The 17,352-nt window shown below is 37.5% G+C and overlaps 1 protein-coding gene and 1 pseudogene across 3 annotated transcripts in view; both read left to right on the top strand.

The window, feature by feature from the left end:
- ANGPT1 (angiopoietin 1) overlaps positions 1-17,352 on the top strand; it is a 246,320-nt gene that overhangs the window by 213,688 nt on the left and 15,280 nt on the right. The gene's annotated exons all lie outside the window — the stretch shown is intronic.
- On the top strand, positions 4,220-17,343 carry LOC132220082 (THUMP domain-containing protein 1-like; annotated as a pseudogene).

Raw genomic sequence — 17,352 nt, forward strand, 5'->3', positions numbered from 1 at the left:
TTGGGAGGTGTATTATTTTTATTTAGACTATAATTTTTGTTGGGGGTTACTTCCTATAACCGAGAAGGAATTGTTTTATTCAACAAAATGATATTTTATAGCCCTTGACTGAGATGATATATTCAAGAGAAAAAAGGCATGGTGTTACAACGTTACTTTGTGCTTTCTCTAGGTCTTCGGAGGGTCAAAAAAATATCTTGACTGTAATGCAGATTAATGGCAGTCTCTAGAGTCCTGTATTTTTCCAAGCTGACAAAAAAAATAAAAAAGCCCCAGTGCTGTTAGGTCTAAGGATTCCTAGAGGATTCCTGCTCCAACATGTGTAATGCCAGGTAGGACTCAGACGAGTGCTGTCTTAGAAACTTTAGGCTGGCACAGGTTGCTAGAACCAGCTAGCACTGCCTCCAGGAAATAGTCCAGGGAGATGTCATGTGATCCCCTGCCCTGGGTCTTCCCAGTGCTGTTCACCACTGAAAAGATGAAGGCTGTATCTTCAATGAACGAAATATTTGTCATTTTTTATTCTGTGCTACCCTGAAGTAAAATGTCCACAAAGATTTCAGTATAGTCATGCATGTGTGTGTTCATGCATGTGTATACACATGTGTGATGGGATAAGGGTGGGGTGGATAGTACACAGGCAGACATGTAATTGCAATATCATGGACATAGTCGTGAACATATTACTAAGGAATAGGAGGATCTAAACAATTTGGAGAAGTTTGGAGGTCCTCTAAGGTGTGACCTAAATTGCCATAGAAAAATGACAAATTGGGATTAGCTAGAGAACTGGTTCAGCATTGGAAGTAGAATTGGGATTAGCATATGTGTAGGCTTATATGTGAGACCTAGAATGTCTTTTTTAAAACATTTTTTTCACATATTTTATTGATATTTTTACAGAGAAAGGGAGAGGGATAGAGAGTTAGAAACATCGATGAGAGAGAAACATCGATCAGCTGCCTTCTGCACACTGCCCACTGGGGATGTGCCCACAACCAAGGTACATGCCCTTGACCGAAATCGAACCTGGGACCCTTGAGTCCGCAGGCCGACAGTCTATCCACTGAGCCAAACCGGTTAGGGCAAGACCTAGAATGTCTTATTGGGAAAGTTATTTTTTGCAGCACTCCTGGACTGATTAAGTTAGATAAAATATATCTATAGGGAATCTGAAGCAATACTTTAAGCATAGAGTGTAAGGGGATAAAGAAAAGCATGATGCTAAGAGCAAAGGAGAGCCAGACCACTAGTGTATCTTTGGTCTGGCACCTAGGGAGAGCCTCTGAAGAGAGCCATCTAAAAGCTCTGGTATCACATTCCAATCAAGGGGGGGTTTTTGCTCAATGTTTTGATTACTCTGTTCATTAAATACGAGCGACAACAATGTTCAAGACATTATGTGTGAAACAAAACCCCACAGAATTTAATCTCCATCCTTCAACAGTTTAACTTCTTTGCCTGACTTCATTTTCCTTACCCTTTAAGTCTAAACTCAGTTTGTAGAGCTCTGTTTTGGGATTGGATAAGGAGCTCCTTCCAGGTGCTCTCCCTGGCTCTGTGCGTGTCTTTATCAGAGTCCTTACTTGTCCCTCTGAGTTGTAATAAGCTATTACCTGCTATTAGAATGCCACATCCAAAGGCCAGGGGTCTCTCTGCAATGTTTCACACATGCCTGGAGAGGAAGCACTTTCTAATAAATATGTAAAAGACACATCAACAAAGGCATGTTTATGTACTCAACAAACACAGCTGATTTGGATCTAAATGACAAAAATTCAGAGACCCACAAGTGAACATTTCTGTCCCCAGAAGTATGAAATGGCAGCATATTATAATTTCCATGTAAGGTTTTTAATAAAGTGCTGTGTCCTTTAGTTTCTTGTATTGTTGCATGGATGGGACTCATTTCCCTGATGTATTCAATTGCTGGCTCTTTTTCTTTACTCTGAAAAGATATGCAAGAATTTCAATATTGCATGAAGCCAAGTAAATGAAGTAAAATGTTAATAAGATAGACATACAACATACCTTATTCCATAGGTCCGCTGATCCTGGAAAAGGATGCCATGTTACTGTCACTGATAAGTAATTTGTGGGTTACAGGAACTAGGTTCTCTGCCTGCAATTTTGATAGCTGCCACTAGGTGACAATGAACTTTGATTTTATAGAACTCCCCCTGGGTGAATAATTGAGAGCTCATCAGAAAGTACAAGATTTAGTTCATTATATATGTTTTAAATTTTAGTTTTCAATTATAATTTACATTCAACATTATTTCATATTAGTTTCAGATATACTGCTTAGTGGTTAGACAATCATATATACTTTACAAAGTGTTCTTCCGTTCGATATATTCGGTACCCTCCTAGCATCATGCATAGTCATCAGAATATTATTGACTGTATTCCCTATGCTTTACTTTACATCCTCATGACTATTTTGTAACTACCAATTAGTACTTCTTCATCCCTTCACCTTTGTCCCCCAAACACCTTTGCCCTCTGCCATCCATTAGTCTGTTCTCTGCATCTATAAGTCTCTTTCTATTTTGTTAGTTCATTTATTTTGTCATTTAGATTCTGCATATAAGTGAAATCATATGTTATTTGTCTTTCTCTGTCTGGCTTATTTCATTTATCATAATACCCTCTAGGTCCATCCATGCTGTCACAAATAGTAAGAATTCATTCTTTTTTAGCGTCGAATAATATTCCATTGTATATATGTACCACAACTTTTTTTATCCACTTGTCTATTTATGGGTACTTGGGGGTTGCTTCCATAACTTGGCTATTGTAAATAACGTTACAATGAACATAGGGTGCATATACTAGTATTTTTTCAAATTAAGTGTTTTGTTATATTTTTGAGTAAAATTTTTTAAATTATGAAAATAACAGCATAAAATATAGATTACCCTATGAATAATAGTCCTTTTTTTCTCTAGATGATGTATTTCTTTTACAAGACCCTTACACACATGAACCGTAAACATCATAAAACCAAATTAAATAATTTTGTCAAGTATCAAGTAGCAGCATTAAATCCATAAACTGCAAACCTTGTGTTGACATAGTAGCATCATAACATTCAACTTTCACTACTATTAATTGAACATTTACTACACGCTTAGGTATATCTCTTTTGGCATTAACGTTACTGAATGCCAATATTTATGCTGGTCTGCTCATTCTCTATTAAAAGAATTAAAAGTGCTATTTTATTACCTGCCTGAGTTAGAAGCTCAAATAAAACAGCAGGATAAAGAGTAATTTTAGCCTTATTCATTTTTAGCCACAAAAAAACAACCTTTCCTCCTCTCATGTGTCCTAATGAACAATTCTAGAGAAAATTGTCTAGATCTGAAGATCAGCAGTCATTATGAAAACAATCAGAGGTCCCATCACTGTTACAAAATAATTATTTTAATGGCCTATGCTTTAAAATAAAAAATGTGGTTAAAGATCAAATAAATAGTTGTACCTGTTTATAATTTGATTTTATAAGTACGAATAGTGTCCTTAGCAGAAGAATTCCATCTGAATATTGTGTGCTTCTTTAACCATCCCCTCACCTAAAAGATATGCTGGTAACTAGAGACATCAAGTCACTGTTTCCTCGGCTTGTTAATAAACAATAATTATTAAATATGTAGTTGTCCTATATCCAGCATTGTTTTATTTCTCTTTTAGCTGGATATTTTGGTTTAATCTATGTGAATTTACTAAAATTACTTTTAAAAATATTATTATCATTCTTTTCCAATCATACTCTAAATTCATTCATTAGCCAGCCAGCCAACCAGCCAGTAACCGAGCATTTACAGGTTGCTACTATGTTCCTGGTGCTATTCAGTTGTTTCCAAACTTGAGTGTTCATATAGTCAACTAGGGTGTTTCATTGAAGTGTTTATTTCTGACTCCCATATGTAGATATTCTAATCTTGGGCTAGAACCCAGATACCTCAGTCCTACCAAGTACACCCAGGTGATGCTAATATAGAAATAACACTTTAATGCCACTAAAAGAAGACACCATGTTTGTTGGTCTTGTTGGGCTAATAGTTAAGGAGAAGGAAGAAAACATGGGATAGGTGGCTTACAACAAAATATCTAGCTGCAATATGTTTTATAGCGTGCCTGGTTGGTTGTTTTTATTTTGTCCTTTCCTTGTTTATCAAGGAATCACAAACCTTTTTAAAAAATTAATGGAGCTATGGATCTTCTCTCCAGAGTACTTGAACAAGCACAAAATTTTGCTTACACATATGTGCGATTAAGCACCATACTCACAGTCCCTGGGTAAGAACCCTTGTAATCAGGCTATAGTTGGGCACTCAAAAAAAGTTCTCAATTGACTAGGGTTGAGGTTGAATGCGGTACATTGGAAGAGACTGAAAAAGCTGGGAAAGGCTTCCTAGAGGAATTCCTTGGAGATTTGTGAAATTTGAGTAAGTGTTTGTGAGGAGCGTTTGTTCATATGGAGGATGGTGGCAAAGCAGGAAGGTCTTCACATTCCAGCCAGAAGGAATAATGTGACCAAAGACCCAGAAGTGAGAGAGAGACTGCCTTAGAGAATAGCATGCATCTTGTTATGCAGGGGTTCACTGTGCCGCAGGAAGCGGAGGGCTTTTTCCATGATAAGGAGTTTAGACTGTCGTACACTACTGGTGGAGAGAAATAAGCACACGGAGGACTTTGGTCAACAGAAGAATCTGCTTATGCATGCTGGAGCTTTATTTATGGAACTTATAGCAACGCATTGTCCAAGTATAACAAAAGAAAGTATTTCCTCTCTGCAAAAAAAAACCTCAGGCAATGTCTCTCAATGGTTTTCAACATTCTACTCACCGTTTCCTCTCTGTCTTCCCCTCAGGGATGCTGCAAAGAAAGTTTCTTGCTGCTCTTTAAACAGAAATAAAAAGGAGAACAACCTTCCTCCCTTGAACTTGTTTATACTAAAAAAATCACCAATTTCAATCACAACTTTTACAAGGTCTTGACTTAGTTTTTGGTAAAAGAGCAAACCTATAAACTCTCTGAGATGGCCATTGGCCTGGTCTTTTAGGCACCAGAGGAGGGTCCGGTCCGTGAGCCGCTCACTTGGAACCGGTTGTCAGCCACGCGTGTCGCCAAGGGAACTGAAATGCATTAGGGGACTGTTTGTATTTTTTTTTTACAGGGATCTTAGTGCCACATAATTCATTTTGGCACTAACTTTTTATTCTTAGAAAAGGAGAGGAATACTGAAAGAACTTTATTTTACTTAGAACTAAAAACAGAGAATCACTACATTGTATTTCTGAACTTTGGGAAATATGGTTTCATTGTCATAGATTTCATGAAAATAGGTTAGTTTTTTTAATGTGTTTATTTTTTAATTTACGGAATAGAGTGTACTCTCTCATCACTATGCAAATGGGAACTCAGAGATAACAATATGCGAGTTCTGTATTTTCTTTGGAGGAAGAATTTATCATGAGTTTTGAATATACGCAGTCTTCATGTCATTGGGAAACACTGAGAACTTTGTTTTACTGGGGTTTTGAAATAGGAGTCATTGTTTCCAGTGTCAAGAGTTTAAGAAGAACTGGGTGGTTGATAAACTAATTTTTATCAAAGTTCTACATTGTATTAATATTTTTAAGTCAAAAGAGAGATCTTCAGAACTTAAATAGATGAAAAATTAGTGTAGAATGTATGTATGTATAATGAAAGCTAATGTATAAAATAATAATAATGGAATCAGAGAAAAAAAGAAACTGGATTTTCTGAAATTTCTTTTCCCCCCTCTGTAGTTCTGGAAATGTATCTTTCTTAATAGAAGCATAGATTTCCATGGCTCTCACTATCTCCAGCATTTTTTTTTTCACACTAGCACATCTTCCACCGAACATGTTCAAAGACATATAACATATCTAACTCAGGGCATCTGAGGCTTAAAAGCAAATAAGATAATGCACCCCTTCTTAACATAATGGTTAGGTTAATATACACAAATTCTGGTCATTCCCCAATGATCCAGTTTCATCTAAGAACAACTGACACCAATTAAGGAAGATGGAATGTGATAAAGAAAGATTTTAATAAATAAAGGTACAGGTCTACATGGGGAATCTGCTCAGAGATTTTTCTTGGCATCAAATAGGGGTAAAAAAAAAGGGGGGGGGACACAATGGGTTCAGTCAGTAATGCACCCTATTGAATGGCAAGAAAAGCTTGCATTCTCAAAAGATTAGAATTTTAACTTATTAAAGAATAAACATTTGAATTAAAGGATCAATATTCAGGCATTTGGGTTCAAAATAAAGTAGACCTTAATCTAAATAGTCAGCAAAGCAGTTCTTTAGTTTCTTGTTTTTTGTACTTGTCATTCACTTGCTCTATATAAGACAAAAAACTTTCAAAGGAAATGGGGCCTTTTGAATTTGAGAAAATTGGTCCTTTTCATATTTAACTTGTCCAGTTTATTGCCTACGTGCATGTCTTAGTTACCTGTGTCTCTCTCATTATTTTTATCACTCTCAGTATGCCTGCATATGTCTACCAATGTCGTATATATTGATACTGGTTTGATATATATTGTCATTCATCTAACTCATGTTTACTGAGATGTGGTGTATCTTATGGTTATTGGTTAGGGAACTAGTTTCTTTAAGTTTTCATTAATATTTATCAAGTATTTACATGTGACAGTCTTTTTAAGGACTTCATATGTATTACCTAATTTAATCTTCCCAATAATGACAGAAAGACATTACTCTTATTAGAGCCATTTTACAGATGAGGAAACTGAGGATCTGGAAGGATCAGAGCTAGGTTTCAAACCCAGAAATTTCAGCTCCAAACTCTGTTCTGTTATACTACCTCTCCAGGCACAAGTGAGCTCCTCAGGGGCTAGTGTTTCTCTCAAAACACATTCTTCAGAAGCTAGTTTTTATTTGTTTGTTTGTTTATTTATTTATTTATTTATTTATTTGGGAGTGGGGAGAGGAAGGAAACAAAGAAGAATTTGGGGTAATGACTTTTTGCAGTTATTTCCTTCATTCATTCTTATTTTGTACCCAATCACCTAAATCTACTGATCTTTACATATTTTTTAAATTTTCATAAATCTCATATCCTCAATTCTTGATTAGTCAAATTGTGCATTAATAGGATCTTCCTACTTATACCCTGTTTTTAAGCTTCTTTTGAACTTTTTCTTCTACTTACAGATTTGGGTCTATGAGTATAGATCATTGTTATCTAATTATTTATCATAGGCATTTATTCATTCATTTTTTCATAGGTAGACTGACTACAGAGTAACAGGCTATATATCTACAACGTGTGAAAAACAGTGTTGCACATAATGACACAGACTTAATAGAGCCTCCTCCAACAGAGATCACAGTCCTAAGATTCAACATTGGACAATAAATCCTCTCTCCTCTAACAAAGAAGATAAAACTTTTGAAACATTTTTTTTTTTTAATGAATGCCCAGGTTCCAGGTGGAATAATGCGATAGAATGGACACATTTATAGATGTAGGTCCCTTTGTAGAACTGGAAGGTCTCATTTCTCATATGAACTCTCTAGGATTTACTTTAATGGGTTATTCCATGAGCTATTTCCTCACGTGTCTGTTGGCAACCACAAACGAATTCCATCCTTATTATGGCAGTACCCCAATATGGTTTGAGCAGAGCATTAAGTCATTAATATTTCAAATCAGAAAAAATTGCTCATGGGACTAGAAATGTACAACACGATTAGAGTTAAAATGTTACTATGTATAAACCATCTTTTGAGGTGAAGAAAACTTAAATTCTAAACAATTTGAACTCTTAGTTCATAACTGACTCAGTAAATATTTATTGAATGCCTGTTATGTATATAGTATATGTAGTTCACAGAGATAGCTAAGACATGAATTAATACATGCCTTTTTTCCTACAGTACTAATTATTTGTATACCACTTAACATCTTCATAATGCCAAACAAATGCTAATATTTTCTCTAAATATAGATGGGCAAGAGAGGTATTATCTTTATTTTTACCAAAAGATGCCACCTATATCATTTACATTAGTTCAGAAAGACATGCTGTAACACCCATCATTGCTAATGGTGCCCAGCTTTGTCAGTAGGGCAGCGCAGGGCAGGGGTGGGTAGGTAAAGAAGAGACTGCCCTGGAGCAGCAACCAAAAGACAGCGGTCATGGGAAACTCCGTCAGATTGAGTCATTACCACCAGGCTCTGAAAGAGAACCATGGGGGTCATTTTGCATTTTCTTCAAGTGATTGTTAGAAAGACAAACGAGTTCCATATGGTGGCAGGGAGAGAGCTCAGAGCCAAAATAATATCTGCTCAGCTTGTCAGTATGTAAGACCTTAAAGTTCACATATCTGAGAGTCTGTCTACTGTTTAAAGGCCAAACTTCAATTTGTCATACATACAACTCCCACTGCCTTGGATAATGAAAGGGACTCTTGCCCCCCACTCCCCCCCCCCCACCCGCCACAATATAGCGAAGAAATAAAAATGTGAGAAGTATGGCGGTCTCTTAAAAACAGACAAAATTAGTGAGAATCTGGATGCTGGGGATTAGGCTGTCTATCTTAAAGAAAAGAAAGTTACAGAACTATAGAATTACTTAAATGGTGTAGTTTAAAGTCTGTTCTTCCATAATAGAACTCACGATTGTCCTAAATTTACTAAGAAATAGGATTTAATCTCTTACTTATTGAAATTACATTTTAATTTTTATTTTTGTAATGTTTTGACCCCCTTCACCCATTTCTCCCACCTCTGACCCCCTTCCACCTCTGGCAACCCCAATCTGTTCTCTGTGTCTATGAACTTGATTTTGTATTACTTTGTTTTAAGAGTCCACATATAAGAAAGATCATAGAATATTTGTCTTTTCCTGACTTATTTCACTAGCATAATACCTTCAAGGCTCATCCCCATATTGTTGCAAATGGCAATTACACTCTTTTGGGGGACTGAATAATATTTAATTGTGTATTTGTACCACATCTTTTTTATCTGTTCATTCATTGGTGGATACTTCGGTTGTTTCCATAAGTTGACTTTTAAATAGTGCTGCAGTGAACATGGAGATGTGGCTAAAAGGAAGCCTTATGCACTGTTGGTGGGATAATAATTCTTTACTGTTATTGATCAAATCTTACTCAAATTTTTTCCCTCAATTGGGAAAAAATGGGTATAAAAGGATAAACCATGATTTTACTTCCTGGCTGCCTTTTTGGTCGCATCTAATGTATGATGTAAGAGTATGTCTTTGGAGTTTTGTTGTTATAGTTGTTACTTTGTTTTCATTTTCTGGCATCTTCCATACTTCTGTCCATAAGTCAAATACTTTGTTCTGAAATCACATTCGTTTTTATGTCCTATCATATCATCCTTTATGGGTGCCACGTCTACGCTGGCTAAAGGCAAAAAATAAATGTCTAGGATTCCCATGGTGTTATTCTGGAGGAAGTATTCTTTGTAATGACTCACACTTCAAATTCCCTTTCACTAAAGTCAGATGCAAAGCTAACTTTGACCTGTCTATATATTGACTTTTCTTTTGTAAAGTGAAGGTCCATTTGGAACACTTATTAGTAAAATAGAGAAAGCTATGGCTAATTAAATATACATAAGAACTTCAGAAATGAGCCAGAACCACTATTAAAAAGAACCACCTAAATATTCTGTTCCAGCCTCAATTTAAATGTTTCTTATCTAATTAAAAATACTTGGCATTACTGGACAGCTGGCCCCTAGTTTGCCTGTATCAAATAACCTGATATGGTTGTTGGCTTTGGGTCAATAATTGCTATTCTATGCTAGCTAAATATCTGCTCCGGAAGCCTAAGCCCCTTAAATGTGCAGAGGACCTATTCTTGATGCATAGTTGCTCCCAGAATTTCTGTGGGATTCCACGGAAGAATAGTTGTCCTCATTTGAAAACTTTTTAAAATTATGTCAAGAAAAACTATTTTTATGATACTCCATCTCTACTTCCCAGTGCAAGAGAATAACTGTTCACAGGGGGCTTGTTCCTTAGAGGAGCAAAAGCAGCTCCTCTGGGACTTGTTGAGGATATAGACATCAGGAGGATGAACACTGTTATATATAGATTACAAGTTCTACTTAGTCTTCAAAATATTGGTCTCTTCTATTTTTAAATCATAGCGGCCAAAATATAAACCAGTGTTTACATTATACTATCTTAGGACTCTTTGCTTCTGCTTCTTGTTTTAAAGATTCCTAATCTGGGCTGGACCTTAAGGAAATACTTCTACACCTTATTAAGCTTTCTCCAAATAATTTTATTTGAAAGATTTATCATGACTATGTTTTTATTTTTAATTTGTTCTCTGATACCAGTTGGCTTCGTACACAATACAAATAAAGCATTCAATAAACTAATAGGAATTGAGACCACTGTTTTAACTTTATTCTATCAATATAATATATTAAACATGTGTTCATATTCAGGAGTCTCCAAGATAATGAGAACAAAAAAATAATTGGAAAGATCAAGAAGGATATAGAAGTGTGTGTGTGTGTGTGTGTGTGTGTGTGTGTGTGTGTGTGTTTTAATTATTTGAGTAGGATAGCAAGGAAGTAGGATTTTAACTACTTAGCTACATGAGATGTAAAAGCTACCCCTCTGAAAACATGGGTCAGCTATATTTTCAGTATTTGGATTATTGATACTTGAGTTGGCTTTTACTTGCTATCTTCAGCCTACTGAAAATTACTTACTTAGCACACCAGTCATTCATTTATACAGTGAACATTGAGCCCCTGCTCTGTATTAGCTACAGTTCTAGATTCTGCTGATTCAAAGATGAATAAGACACAGTTTATGCCTAAAAGAGTTCCTAGCTTATTGTGGGAGAAGACAAGTAAAACCACAAGTGTATACACATTATGTGTTATCATAAAGTTATCTCTCTGGTGTCCTTTGAGGTTATACTTGAAACCTTAAAGGATGAATAAGACTTCAGCAGCTATTCAGAGTTGGAATGGGTGTTCCAAGAAGAGGGGGCAGCACATAGAAATGAGAGAAATGAGAGTGTGTGTTGCCTTGAGGAAACAGGCATTTGGTAAGTCAGAAGCATGATGTCCATGTGCAGAAAAGAACAAGTCATGGGAGCTGTGTGAGAAGGGTGAGAATACGTGGAGAAGGTAGAGGAGGGATAGACCTTCAAAATCCTTGTAAACCACAATAAGTTTGGTTTGAACTTTATCCTTCATGTGTTGGGAGAACACGGAGGCATTTTAACCAGAGTGGAGGTGTGGAAAAACGCATGTTTTTGAATGAGCCACATGCAGTTTAGAGAGCATGGGAAGGATCAAGATGAAAGGCTTTGAGACCAGTTGTAAGACTTCTGCAATAATACAGAGAAGAGCTGCCAGGACTAGAAGATTGACCTTCACATCTTTTTTAAATGGATCTGGAAATGTATTTTTTTTTATTTTTATTCACAGACCCTTTCACAGATCATTGATGAGGTCCGTAGAGGTGAAGGTCAGGAATAAACATTGTAGCCCTTATTCTAATCCTAACATGTATACTTGCATACTCATTTAGAGATACATAAAGACACCCTTAAGCTTATGACAATTGATGATATTATGCAATAGCTTCTAAATGATACTGGAGAAGACTATATAATGAAATGGGAAAATACTCATGAAATTATATATATGAAAACATGTTATAAAGAACAAAGTTTGCTTTCATTTTCATTTGTATTTATACATGAGGGGAAACTGATTTGAAGGGTACAAAACTGACATAAGTAATTACCTCTAAAGAGGTAGATGAGATGGGGCTGTAGACAAAAACTTCACAGATATTATTTGAAGTTTTTATAAGAATATGTTCAGATATTACATTTCTATTTTAAAATAAACAATATTTTCTACTTTATTAAGGAATAGACTAAGTGTATATAAACCATAATATCAAGAGTAGTCATATTCAGAGAAGATTTGGGTTGATTTTTGTTTTCTTATTTTTGTTTTTCTCTATGTCTTGAATTTGTAATTGTATATTTATTTCTGTTGCCTTGATAGCACACAAAAAACCATTGTAAAATATGAGGCTTAGCCATTAACCCTCATGTGAAAGGATAAAAGTATAAACTATACCCAGCACAAAGCAGTCACTCAGTTAATATCAGCTGAACATTTGTACTGACTTACCTGCAAAAGACACTGTAGAATATCATTGTGTCCTGGAAAGTCTGTCCCTAACAGTGAGCTTAAAGCTACTGCAGGGAAATGGTATTGACTCACCTTTAGAAATAAGAAGGGAAGCCATGACAAATCAGAGAGAATCCAACAATCAGAGTTGGAATTGGTATTTTTCCTACAAGAGCACCCGAGGGCTAAACTCATCCAGTCCCCGTGGGGCAGGAGATGTCAGGCTAACAGTCACAGCTACCTCATTTTGGAATTTTTCACCCTCCTCTGATTCTGTGTTCACCTATAACCTAGTTTCTAATTCTAATTTGGCTTTCTGTGTGAAATTCTCTCTAAGGAGACCAGGAGACTGGGCCCCATGGGTTCTTATCTTGACTATAAATGGAGACCTGACAAAAGTCTCCCACAGTTTGTGTGTGTGTGTGTGTGTGTGTGTGTGTGTGTGTGTGTGTGTGTGTCCTGGAGAGACTGAGAAAGTGATCAGACATCAAATTAAAACTCCAGATCAGCTCTGGAAGGTGGTGAATTCACCCAGGTAACATGCCCTAGGACTCACATTGGTTGACACCTTACCTTTCCTTGGTGAACCCACCTCCACATAGGTTACCCAAAACCAAAGTGTGAGCCTGCCCTTAAAAACTTCTACAGTTTTGTATCACTAGCGAGTTTTAGCCTGCCTCTCAGAATTTTAAAATGCAAGCTTCGTGTGATAATTCAGCCTTAGAAGCACTCCCTTCAGCCTACTGTTAACTACAGTTCTAGTAATCATCGAAACCAAGAAAACTTGACTAGGGTTTAATTATTGTATATTTTGCTCTGGCTCAAAAAACAAAATCTCTGTAGGACATTTGGACCTTTGGCACAAACATACAATAGTATTTTCATTTGCTAAAAATAATATTAAATCTCACAAAATAATGATGGGATATACGTATATACATATAATACTTAGGTGCAAACACAAGTTAAAACATACATACATATAACTCCAAATAGTAATTGATCCTCATTATTTCTGTTCAGTGATGATGTAAAATTTTGTCTAGAACTAGCCTGGGTCCAGGTAGTGTCTCACTCAAATAGAGGTATTGTTCACTCACTAGCTGTACTGTGGGTGCGTAGGATTCATAAATATGACTCTGGCACAGAAGTGGTCACATGCAGGGGTTTGTAGAGACTATTTCTGGGTGACTTTGATAAGGTCAGAGGAGCAGAGTGTTAGGTAGAGTTAGGTAGAGGGGTAAAGTCTCGACCAGAGAAGACCTTAGGTATCAAATTGAAGTTACTGGCAACCCTCGCTTAGAGACTCTGAGCCCTGAGGAGCCACTGCAGTGTGTGTTTGTTTAGAGTGCCCAGCTAGATATGAAAGAATGCATAGTATCAATAGGAAATGAGCAGACATCAACTACATTAGACAACTAGTGTGATTTGTACACTAGCTTTTTAATTCTAGACCAATATGCTTCGAAAGATTATCCTTCAGCAGTTTGTGAAGAGTAATCTGAGATGCTGGTTGAAGAAGTTTCAAGCCCAAATAGAAAGGCCTTTTTTAAAAAAAAAATTTCTTTATTGATTAAGGTATTACATGTGTCCTTATCTCCCTACTATCCCCCAACTCATGCCCTCACCCCCCTGTTGTCTGTGTCCATTGGTTAGGTCTATATGCTAGCACATAAGTCCTTTGGTTGATCTCTCCCCCTTACCCCCACCCTCCCCTACCTTCCCTCTGAGGTTTGATGGTCTGATTGATGCTTCTCTGTCTCTGGATCTGTTTTTGTTCATCAGTTTATGTTATTCATTATATTCCATAAATGAGTGAGATCATGTGATATTTATCTTTCTCTGACTGGCTTATTTCACTTAGCATAATGCTCTCCAGTTCCATCCATGCTGTTGAAAATGGTAAGAACTCCTTCTTTTTTACTGCAGCGTAGTATTTCACAAATCCCTTGTTCCAGGTACAGCCGCTGGAGAGCTCCTGGTTTGGGTTCATGTTGATTTTTTTTTTTTTTTTTGGTTTTAAAATGGGAGTCATTTTATTATTTAAATCACAGAATTAATACACTAGTTTTAAAGATTCAGATATTACAGAAGGTTAATGAAGAAAGTGAAAAGTTACCTAAATCAGACTATCAAACTTCTCTAAAAATTTTCTGTTTATCCTTCCAGACTTTCTCTCTCGCTCATTCATATCCTCTCTCTCCCTCTCTCTCTCTCTCCCTCTCTCTCTCTCTCTCTCTCTCTCTCTCTTACATAAATGGAACATACTGCTTTCTACCCTGTCTTTCCACTTATTATATCTTGACTAGGTTTCCATGCCTTCCAGTGCATATCTTTTTTTTTTAGGTGACCTATATTATATTACTAGAGGCCTGGTGCACAAGATTTGTGCACTGGGGGGGGGGGGGGGCGGGGGAGGTTCCTCAGCCCGGCCTGCACCCTCTCGCAGTCCGGGACCCCTCGCTCCTTACTGCCTGCCTACTCACTGCTCCTTAGCACTACCGTAGAGGTGGGAGAGGCTCCTACCACCACCGCTGCGCTCACCATTCATGAGCCTGGTTTCTGGCTAAGCAATGCTCCCCCTGTGGGAGTGCACTGACCACCAGGGGGCAGCTCCTGCATTGAGCATCTGCCCCTAGTGGTCAGTGCACATCATAGCGACCAGTCATTCTGCTGTTCCGTCGATTTGCATATAAGGCTTTTATTATATAGGATAGGGGTAATAAGTAGGCTATTTAGCTACTTCTCTATTGTAGGATTTTGATTATCCTTATTTCTTCATTATTATTAACAACTACCATATACCAAACACACCTTTTCCATCTCTATCCTTTACCCCAGTGATTTTCAACCCCTGTGTCACAAGAAATATTTTTTGTTGTTGGCAGTATTACAGGTGTAAGAAATAGAGAGTAAGGCAGGGCCGTTGAAGAATGCTGTATTTGAGGTTAAACAATTGGGATTTTGAACTTAATTTTAGGGAAACCACTGGAATGCAAGCCCCTCGGGACATGGTTGTTTTGTCTTTTTGTTTGCTGCTATATCTGAGGTACTGAGAACAATCTCTGGAATATCGTATGTGCTCAACAAACATTTATCCAGGGAATGCATAATGAATAAGAGTTTGGATTTGAAAAGCATGGCTAAATTCTAGCTTACTTAGCATTTCTAAGCCTTGCTATAAAAAATGGAAATATTGATGTCCGTAACACAAATTCAATGTCACAATTAAATTTAATAACAGCTGCAAAGCATTTCACAGAGGGGTTGGCACAGAACAAGTCCTTAGTCAATGAGAATTGTTATTCCTGTTGCTATTAATAATAATGTTTAGCACATCACCAGTATTTTAAATTAACACACTGAGTGATATTCAATAGTGGTACTCTAAAGGCATTTTTGTTTAGAGATTAATACTCACAATAATAAAATAAACCCATTTTCTGCTGTCAATCCTGCATTATTAGAGAGCCATATGAGTTTGAAAATGCATAGTAAAATAAACAGCAAGCACACAAGCCATAGCGTCTTGGTATAATTTTGGAGTCCTCCCTTCTTCCCTCTTCCTTCCCTCCATCTCTCTCCCACCCCCCTCCTTTTTTTTTTTAGGTTTCAGAGAGCTTGGATCTTGTAGCAGCTTGTTGGAAGGGCTGAGTTCAAAGAAGGGAGAAAACGCTAACCAGCCCTCACCAGCAGGAGTGGGAACTCTGAGAGCAGTGCCTTTGCGGCAGTGGCAGTGACCATGGCATGTGGGACCCAGGCTGCAGGGCATTCTCATCACCTGCAATGCCAATGAGGGGCAAGTGCAGGGGGGAAGCATACACCTGCTCAGTGAATATGGCAACGGCTTGTATGGGCCTGAAAAGTTTACAGACAGAGATCAGCAGCCCTCTGGAGTGAGGAGAAGATGGTGACATGGTGGCTGTCCTGAAGAAAGCAGTTGGTTACATGAAGGCATCTACAGAGATGAAGCTAAGAAGACTGCAGTGGGTGGAGAGTGGAGCGAACAGCGTAGTCTCCATCAGGACACTGGGGATAGAATCTGGGAAATTGGTGCATCATATTCTCCAGGATGTGTACAAAACCAAGAGGAAGGAGACCCAGATTATTCTTCCAGCGTTACCCATCTCAGGCACATGCAAGGTTTCTGAGAAGATATGACAAATGTCTTTTAAAATATATATTTATTTTTAATTGATTTCAGAGAGGAAGGGAGAGGGAGAGAAACATCAGTGATGAGAGAGAATCATTGATCAGCTGTCTCCTGCATGACCCACACTGGGGATCAAGCCCACAACCCGAACATGTGCCCTGACCAGGAATGGAACCATGACCTCCTGGCTTATAGGTTGATGCTCAACCACTGAGCTATGCCAACTGGATGAAAGGTATCTTTTTAGGAACCTTGGTTTAAAGCTCCAAATAAAGGTCCATTTCACATTGTATATAAATCTTGAAATAACAGTCACATGGATAGAGAAAGAGTTATCCAAAGATTGGCAGGAATCCTAGGAAGCCTCAATTCAGAAAACAAAGTGGATTTGACCAATCCACAGAACACCGTGGTAGTAGAAATCATTAACGCTGTCTGTTGCCTGTGTGTTGTGAAAGATTACATGTTGTTCAGAAAATATAATCTTCAGGACATGGTGAGAGCACTAAGGACCTGGCACAGCTTACCCCATAGCGGGCAGCACAAGCAGGAAATGAGAAAGGTGCTAAATTGGAATCTGGTGACAGATCAAATCAAAATGACCCAGCAGAAGGAAAAAAATGACCAGCAGGTGGTACCAGAGAGTAGTGAGGAGCTGGGGTAGACAAACCAGTATCTGAGACCCAGGTAGGTGGTGAGAGAGGAGCTAAATCTGAACTTGCCAATCAAGTCACAAAGGATTTGAGTCAAATGTAAATGACCTTTCATAGGGGAAAAAAAAAAAATCATTTGTGCTGGAAGTGAGTACAAGAAAATACTGGGCAGATTTTGCTGAATGCTGTGAAGATGAAGAATGGCTACAGAAACAAGTCTACTTATCATTTTTTATTGTGTGAACAAAGGAACAAGTTTCTGCAAGGTCCTGGAGAAAGTGTTGTTTTGTTTTGTTTTTCCTTGAAAGTGACAAGATTCTTAGATTT

This window comes from Myotis daubentonii, chromosome 17, assembly GCF_963259705.1.
Source record: "Myotis daubentonii chromosome 17, mMyoDau2.1, whole genome shotgun sequence".
Taxonomy (NCBI): Eukaryota; Metazoa; Chordata; class Mammalia; order Chiroptera; family Vespertilionidae; genus Myotis; species Myotis daubentonii.